This window comes from Salmo salar, chromosome ssa17, assembly GCF_905237065.1.
Source record: "Salmo salar chromosome ssa17, Ssal_v3.1, whole genome shotgun sequence".
NCBI lineage: Eukaryota > Metazoa > Chordata > Actinopteri > Salmoniformes > Salmonidae > Salmo > Salmo salar.
This window is the reverse complement of record NC_059458.1, coordinates 1,300,001-1,308,604: the sequence shown is the minus strand read 5'-3', so window position 1 is coordinate 1,308,604 and position 8,604 is coordinate 1,300,001. Positions and strand designations below refer to the sequence as shown.

General features: G+C 42.7%; 1 protein-coding gene across 2 annotated transcripts in view; it reads left to right on the top strand.

Moving 5' to 3' along the window:
- The first annotated feature begins 1,556 nt into the window (after positions 1-1,556).
- Positions 1,557-8,604, top strand: part of LOC123723710 (ras association domain-containing protein 7) — a 56,373-nt gene continuing 49,325 nt past the window's right edge. Inside the window, exon 1 of one of the 2 annotated variants that reach the window (XM_045698703.1) lies at positions 1,557-1,792. The gene's annotated coding sequence lies outside the window, so the exon portion shown is untranslated. The remainder of the gene's footprint in view (positions 1,793-8,604) is intronic. The other variant, XM_045698702.1, reaches the window with a different exon arrangement.

The following is an 8,604-nucleotide window of genomic DNA, read 5'->3' as shown; positions in this document are numbered from 1 at the left end:
TAGCAGATACGCACTCACTGACATACCAGAACCTTTGCCAAGTGTGTGCAATTAAGACATAATTATTAGAGGAAGCTGCCTGCTTTGTTCTGTTACTTTAGGTGGAGGCATGTTAGTTTTCCATTCTAGGAAAAATAACAAAGCTCAACAGGGTCCCTGTGTTGGATACGCCTATGAGTTCAGACATGTACAGTATGGAACAGAATCCTGCCCACAGGCACATTCCATTCCATTCAAGAGAAGCATTAATCATATAACATTAATAGGAGCTGTTGGGATCTTTTACTGTACATCATACATGTACCAATCAGTTTAGGTGCACAGACAGGTTAAGGTAAACTGTTTGAAAGTGAACAATAAGGCCTCCAACATTACATATTGAACTCAGGACTAGATTCTGTTCACCCAGAGACATTTATTCGGAAAAGCGCTCTGGACTAATGATTACATTTTGGTCAGATGCAGTCACTTTACCCCTACCTACATGTAACAAATTACCTCGACTAACCTTTACCCCCACACATTGACTCGGTACCCCTATTATTGTTATTTTATTGTGTAACTTTTTTTTAACATGTATTTTTTACTTCAGTTTATTTAGTAAATATTTTCTTAAAACTGCATTGTTGGTTAAGGGCTTGTAAGTAAGCATTTCAAGGTAAGGTCTACACCTGTTGTATTCGCCGCATATGACAAATACAATTTGATTTGAGATATAATCTTTGTAGGCCTACAAAATAGGTAAATCTATTATAGGCCTAGTCATCTCCCCTATGCCAAAGTATGAAATAGGGCTGGCTGACATACAAGCTAGCAAGGTGTTTTGAATTTCATTCTCTCTGTGGCACCATCCCTGGTCCCCATGTAGCCAGGTCTATTTCAGGTGGGCAGCTGCACCAATCTTTGCTGTAACAATTTCAGTGCATGTTTTTCTATGCATTAAAAACATCTGAGATCAAGATAATGTTCATGGAAATAGCCAACAAGTCAATGCATGTACGTGTAGCTTAGCTTAGTGCTAGAGTAGTGATGTTAAGAGATGCTAGCTAGGATTTACTCTTTGCAATGTATTTGGCCATAGATGCCAGATACCATTGGATTACACAAAGTTTATTACAACTTGCTACAATTTGATATCACAGACAACTCACTGAAGCATCGTACAACTTTCAGTTTGTCATTGTGAAAGAACTTAAAGTAACCTACATCGAACTGTCTTGCTGTCACCAAATAGCTCAACCTCTGTACATGTGTGCGGCTACACTAACTGGCGGTAGAGGGGTCATGGCTAGAAGGGATCGAGCTTTTGTAAAATTAACGTCAATTAAGGTCACATTTTTTTTATTTAAGCTAACTCTAACCTTTTCCCTAACCTTAAACTAATTATCCTAACCTGCTGCGAAAATTCAAATCTGACGTTGATTTGACAAAAGCTGGACCCCTTCTAGCCATGACCCGGGAGAAGGGCTGAACATGTTGATAGGACTCGGATAATGTTAAAGGCATGAGACAGGTACGATAAATAGCTCAAACGTTAATCAGGAAAAAAAGTGTTTCTTACATGTCCGCCAAATCATTGGATACTGCCTCTTTAAGATGTCAATCAGACTGTTGTTTACAGTGGCGTGAGCAGGAATGATGTATATGCAGAATATTTGTAGAGAGTAGCTGACAGGGACAGTGGAGAGTAGATTCAACGGCACCATGCGCTCTATGGCAAAACAACTGGAGTAGAATACACCTGAAATAAGAGACGAGGACCTCTTGTTTTACACCGAATTGCTATATACCGGTAAGAGACAACATTGGTAAAACACCTTCACAAAAACATTCGTGTTAGTCAGCTAATGTTAAGTTAGCCATGCTAGCCAACTTATTTCTCCCTCAGTGTGTGTGTTTGTTTGTGATAGCCTACTCGAATAGCCATAATGTATGAAAATCAAGAGGCACTTGCAAGCTATTTTAATCAACATTAACATATTTGCATGAGTATGTACAAATCAGTTTGATATTTGTGTATTGAATGGGATGCATTCCATCACCACTATGATTTCCAAGTTATTAGCTCTAACAAGGTTCAAAGTTCAGGTGATTTATTTATGTCAGTCTGTGAACCCATCTGTAAACTGTAAAGAATGTTACCTTTGATTTTTATTTTATTTTTTTACATAGAAATTATGATTTAGTGTGACATCCGTTAGGCCTAGGCCTAAGTGCTTGTCAGAGAGGTAAAGACAGATTAAGTTAGTCTTAGAACTAACTATTAGTGCATGGTGTTTCTGATTTTGCACATGAAAGAAATACTTTGCCATAGCGATGAGAGTGCCAGTTGTTGTACTGGTCCTCTGTGTGAAAACAGCAGTCATTATTGTTGAGTGTCTAATAGTAAAGAATGTAGCCTAGGACAAGTTACATCCAGTATAAAAGCCATGTGGAATACTACCATTTAAGTATTTCAGCATTAGCTTCATTTAGTTGGCGCTCTGTTTGTGTCGTAGGCTTGCAAGCAAAAAGCCAATGTTGTAACAGAAAATGTAGTACTCTGCTGTTTTATTTGTTGTTTGCTTAAGCTACATTTATTGTAACATGAAATGTGATCCCTCAAGACGTGCAGTTTATAGTGTTTTGAGGACAGGCAGTAGTGTGTACTATGCTGTAATGCTCTGGCAGCATTGCTTGTTTGATTTGTGTGCAGTGTCATGCCTCCAGCATCACTAATGGCATTAGGATCCCCTCTGTTGTGCTCTCCGCTATAGGTGCTGCTATAGGCAATATACAGATTAAATGGGAGAGGGAGAAAGAATCCCATCTCCGTGATCTGTAGTCCACCCATTCTGCTCCTCCCCAACTCCTCATAAGGAGTGTAGGTAACAGTTTACTTCTGTAATCAAGAATGTTGCCGTGCGAATTGAGCCACGTTTGTATCTTCCATTTCTTTGGGAGCTGCACTCTGTTTGGCCTAAACCCCAAAACATAATTTGGTATGTTGATGGTGTATTTTCCCATGATATATAAATGAATTCCCTCCCTAAGAGTCTATTGGTTATTGTAATATTGTAGTAGTGAAACAAAATTGTCTGCCTCCTCCTTGCCCTCTTCCTTGTCCTCCCCTCTCCCACCCTGAATTCCCCCAATACTGAATCATCTGTACAGCTGCTTCTCCATGGGAAAACCAAAAAGATTGTGTACCAGCTGGAGAAAGCACTTTATACACACACACACACACACACACACACACACACACACACACACACACACACACACACACACACACACACACACACACACACACACACTCTCTCATCCTTAAACAACGTTAGCTGGGGTAGACAGAGTGCATTCCATTCATGGGCATGACCCCACACTGCGTACTCCCACATCAGTACACTCTCCAACTTCATGATGTCATTGTTGACCAGTCACCCAGTAGGGGAAATATCCAAAGAAGGACTTCCTGTTCTCTTTTCCACAACTAGGCTACTCACTGGGTGCATCTCAATTCACTCTCTTCCTCTACATTTACATTTTAGTCATTTAGCATGTTGTTTACAAAGCATGTAACGAATAGCATTTTATTTTATTACAGTGCTATTAGGCTACAATGCAGTAGCTCATTGATGGTTCATTTTGGGGATACATCTAATTTTGAAATGGACTATGTGCATTATCTATGCCTGCTGCTGTATCTGTGTAGCCTAAATATCCATGCTAGATTGAGATCCATGGAACAGCTATTACTAAAACCCTCATGCAGCAGCCAATACAGGGCTATTACAGAGCAGTTAATTCCTGTCAGAACTCCCCATTACCCACTTCAAATAAATCAAACCTAGCTGTTTAAGCCTTTCTGTTCTGTCTGATGTGCACACACACACACACTATATTGGTGGTTAATCAGCAATCCTGTCATAGCGACTGTCACAGCAGGGAAATGGGGCCATTTTCACATGGTAAATGCTTTGGCTCGGGAGAAATAGAGCATTTGCCGCTGAAGGAGGGTCATTTAGTGGGCTGAGGCTGTGTTGTGAAACTGATCGTGCTCAAGTGTTGCTGAAAAGGTGATGGATGTGTGAGTTCAAATATATAGCAATCTTCTCTGTTCAGTCCATCTATTTCACTCTCCCTAGGCCCTGCACATTAGCTTTTGGAAATCAGGGCTACTCTGTTTAACTTTTTGCGGAGTGCTCTCTAAAGTGTGGATGATCTCATTCTGTGCACAGCACTTTTCAGAAATCAGTCACATTGCCTTCTGAAGTGCTAGTTTTGATCAAATGACATGGTACACCAGCCACCTGTGACAGTGTTATCATCAGCAGACCAGTCGACAGCACCAGAATGGTGACGTGTCAACAATGGATATAATGTGAAGTTCAGCTGTTTCAGAACATGGGACCAACTGAAGCTGTAGCACTTGTCATCCGGCTCACACAGTGGTGTAGAGAGAGCATTGATCCTCTCAGCCGTGGGAAATACAGGGAGGATATGAGACTCTTATCGTTAACCACTGATACAGGGACAGATATTTTCCCATCCTCCTAATAGTTAGGCCTAAGTTTAGGATCCCCTGGGTAGGGTATGATGGCCATAGATCTGTGGTTAAGGGCAACTTGTACCTCAAGCACAGTGGGGCTGTTGGCAGGTCAAAGGGCGCGATGGCAGGCGGGGGGTTAAAGTTGAGCTGGACTAGAATCCCTCCCCCGAGCAGAGATGAGGAGGACAATGGAGAAAGGACAGGCTCTGGACTGGTGGCCTCTTCACTGCCTGGCCCCTTTTGTCACTCACTGGCTTCCATTTCATCCCCCCTTCTTCTTTCTCTCTGTTTCACTCTTTCAGTTTTTTGTTGTTGTTGGTCATTCTGTCTCTCTTCTGTCTTTCCCTTTTAATTCTTCCCTCCTTATTTTCTCTTTGTTTCTCCCTCCCTCTCTCGCTCTGTTTTTTCTGCTGAGGGAATGGCAGTCCTGCAGTCGTGACTTTTTTGTCTCAACACAATCGCCGGTGTTTGTCATTGGTCGATTTCTTTGAAAGAGCATTGGTCTCCAGGGCGACAGAGAATGGCGGCACCATTTCACTTTTCTCTCCTTCCCCACTCCTCCCCTCCATCGCGTTGAGTGTGTGGGGCTGTCATTCACTCTATTGGATCAGGTAGCAGTGTAACACACGTACGCTTTCACAGTGACTGGGCTGTTTCTCTCTTCATCTTGCTCTTCTTTCACAGTGACTGGGCTGTTTCTCTCTTCATCTTGCTCTTCTTTCACAGTGACTGGGCTGTTTCTCTCTTCATCTTGCTCTTCTTTCACAGTGACTGGGCTGTTTCTCTCTTCATCTTGCTCTTCTTTCACAGTGACTGGGCTGTTTCTCTCTTCATCTTGCTCTTCTTTCACAGTGACTGGGCTGTTTCTCTCTTCATCTTGCTCTTCTTTCACAGTGACTGGGCTGTTTCTCTCTTCATCTTGCTCTTCTTTCACAGTGACTGGGCTGTTTCTCTCTTCATCTTGCTCTTCTTTCACAGTGACTGGGCTGTTTCTCTCTTCATCTTGCTCTTCTTTCACAGTGACTGGGCTGTTTCTCTCTTCATCTTGCTCTTCTTTCACAGTGACTGGGCTGTTTCTCTCTTCATCTTGCTCTTCTTTCACAGCACCACAGAGACCCAGACAGACGGTTGGATTCTACTGAAGAAGGCGAGTAGTTTTGGGGTTTTTGTTCCCTGTTTTGGAAGTTTGCTTTGTCTTTTTCTGTTGGCTGTCCTTGTCAAACTGATGTTTTCAGAGGGTTTGAATTGTAGTAAATAGTAATAGTCATTTATGTCGTTCTAATTTCTAAGGCATATTCTAACAAAAAAACGAATGATGAAATCCGGATTCATTTGACAATTTTAACGTTCTTTCTGTTCACTTCTGTGTCATTCACATTGTCAGTTTTACGGCAACTGACTGATGGAAAATAATCTTATCGGTATCTATTAAAGACGTTACTATGGTAATGACAAGAGCAGAGCAATCAGTATATGTCTAAAGGTGAATGCAGGTCTAACACTGAACTGGCACACACTTGTCTTCATGTCAGCTGAGGGTACATTTTTCAAAGCTCCTGTCAGAACATATTTTATGAGTCAGAGATCTTTTGTTGATATTGTTGTACGCTGCTGACGATGAATTAAGATGAGAGTAGGATTGCTTTTCTGTCTAGATTGGTGGTGGAGAGCCTTCCATGGGAAATGAAATGAACAGTCATTTTAGTGTAAAGCCGCATTAGCCTTAAGCATGGAACTTACAGTAGTCTTCATTTCAGTAAAAGTATGGAAAGAATTTGTATTGAAACTGTTGGCATGACAGTTGTCTGGTCTCAAGATCTGTGTCCTTAGTTAAACACCATTAGGTCGTGTAGTAGAAAAGGACCATAATATCTTGAGACTCCACAGCTGTAAGCTCTGTTTTTCTGGCTTTGTCCCAACACTGACGCACTCTTTGGGCTGTGTCTATGAATTAGGCCACTTTGTCACATTCTGGCATGGCATCCATCTTCAAGTGTTGTCCTCTTTCGACTGCCCTGCTCCGGTTCCACCAACCACGTGGCTTGCCCTGTGTTTGGTAACCGTGGCAACACCAGAAACGGAGCTCTCGGCCACTCCCACAGGTGCACTCTTGTCTTGTCTGATGGCCGGAGGATCTCCTGTTACACACACACACACACACAGTCAGGAGACACCTGTCGTGTGTGTGAGAGGTTCTCTCTCATACTCAGAGCTGGGTTGCTGAGAAGAGAACTTGTATTACTTGCCTGTCGTATGAGAAAACGATGTATGGGAAGGCTAATGTACGTGAGGCAGACTGGCTGGACTCAGTGAGTCATTTTATGTCTGCTCAGGGTTTCAAGTGTGTTTGCATGAATCTCCCAAAAAGTAAGTGTGTGTGTGTCATGGCTTTATCTGTAGACATTAATACTTGGCTGATGTAATCAAGAGGAAACGGGGACTGGGGCTGCGTTGTTGCTGCATGCTGCTATGTATGATGTCACCGCTTGCTGACCCAACAATCCTCACATTCCTACTGGTGGTGTTATGCAAAGCAGGCTGGGCATGTGTGGGCTGCTGTGGGGGAGAGACAGAGGACCCCATGACCCTTCTATTCATTAGTAATCAGACACTCACACACACACACACACACACACACACACGTCCACTAGAACACACTCAAGCTCCAACTACCACTAGACAGTGATTATACTTTCAGATGTCTTGTCCTAGGTTATATTCAACCAGGCTACTAGATACTCTTTATGCCAGGTTTTGATGAACCCTTTTACACTAGCACTCTAGATTATGAGACCTGTATTGTGAGGATGATATCTGTAAAAGAGATGTGTACTAGAACAATGCAAGTCCACTATGTGAGAGGAGTATTGTCATGTTCCCCAGGCAGGCGGATGTGTGCAGTGGAGGGAAAGGGGAAGGTACACTGACTCACCCAGCCACCCCACTGCACACACAGCAAGATGAATCCTTTGATCCACGGAAGGGAAAGAGAAGTGGAGTGAAAGCCATTGGGACTTATTGTTCTAACAGGTGTTTTTATAGCCCTTTCTTTCCCCAGACATCAGACAGAGAAGAAAATAAAGAGAGATTGACACAGAGAGAGAGAGAGAGAGACCGGTAAAGGGAGAACCAGACAGAGACAGGGCGTCAGTGCCTACATTAGGGCACCTCACACTCTGTCCCTTCTTTACCCCTGACCTCTGACCTCTAATCTAATCACCTGACTGGTCCATTCTCCCTAACTGGCACTTCCTGCCCTTTATCATCATCAACAACCCCACCCTCCAGACCCTCTCTCCCTCCTACAGTCTCTCTTTACCTTTCTGTCTCTCTCTCCTTCTCTTTGTTACTTTGATAGTACGAAACAATCAAAGTAACAATCTGTTTCTGCCTAGTCTGTTTGTCACTCTCTAGCTCCTCTCTCTAGCTCCTCTCTCTAGCTCCTCTAATTCGCTCTCGCTCTCTCTAGCTCCTCTCTCTCGCTCTCTCTAGCTCCTTTCGCTCTCTCTAGCTCCTTTCGCTCTCTCTAGCTCCGCTCGCTCTCTCTAGCTCCGCTCGCTCTCTCTAGCTCCGCTCGCTCTCTCTAGCTCCGCTCGCTCTCTCTCGCTTCTCTCTCTCTAGCTTCTCTCTCTAGCTTCTCTCTCTAGCTTCTCTCTCTCTAGCTTCTCTCGCTCTCTCTCTAGCTTCTCTCTCTAGCTTCTCTAAGCTCTCTAGCTCCTCTATAACACCAATATGCCAATATTATTATGTGAATATGTAATATATAATTAATGTAAATATTATGTAATTATGGCGAGATAAATGGCAGATATTGTGTGTGTGAATGTCAAATTTGTAAGGGTTATGAGATAGAAGTAATAACGTAGATATGCGGATAGTATGTGATTAATGCCAATAGTAATAATATTAACGGAATATGTGCGGTATGTCTTGAATAATGTGCGAATATGTAGATATGTGCAGATAATATACTTGAATATGTGTGAATGTATGTGTGTGCCGAGATAAATATATGTGGCAGATAGACAGATGTGTATAATGTGCGAGGATAACTGTGTGCCCGGATAGTAATG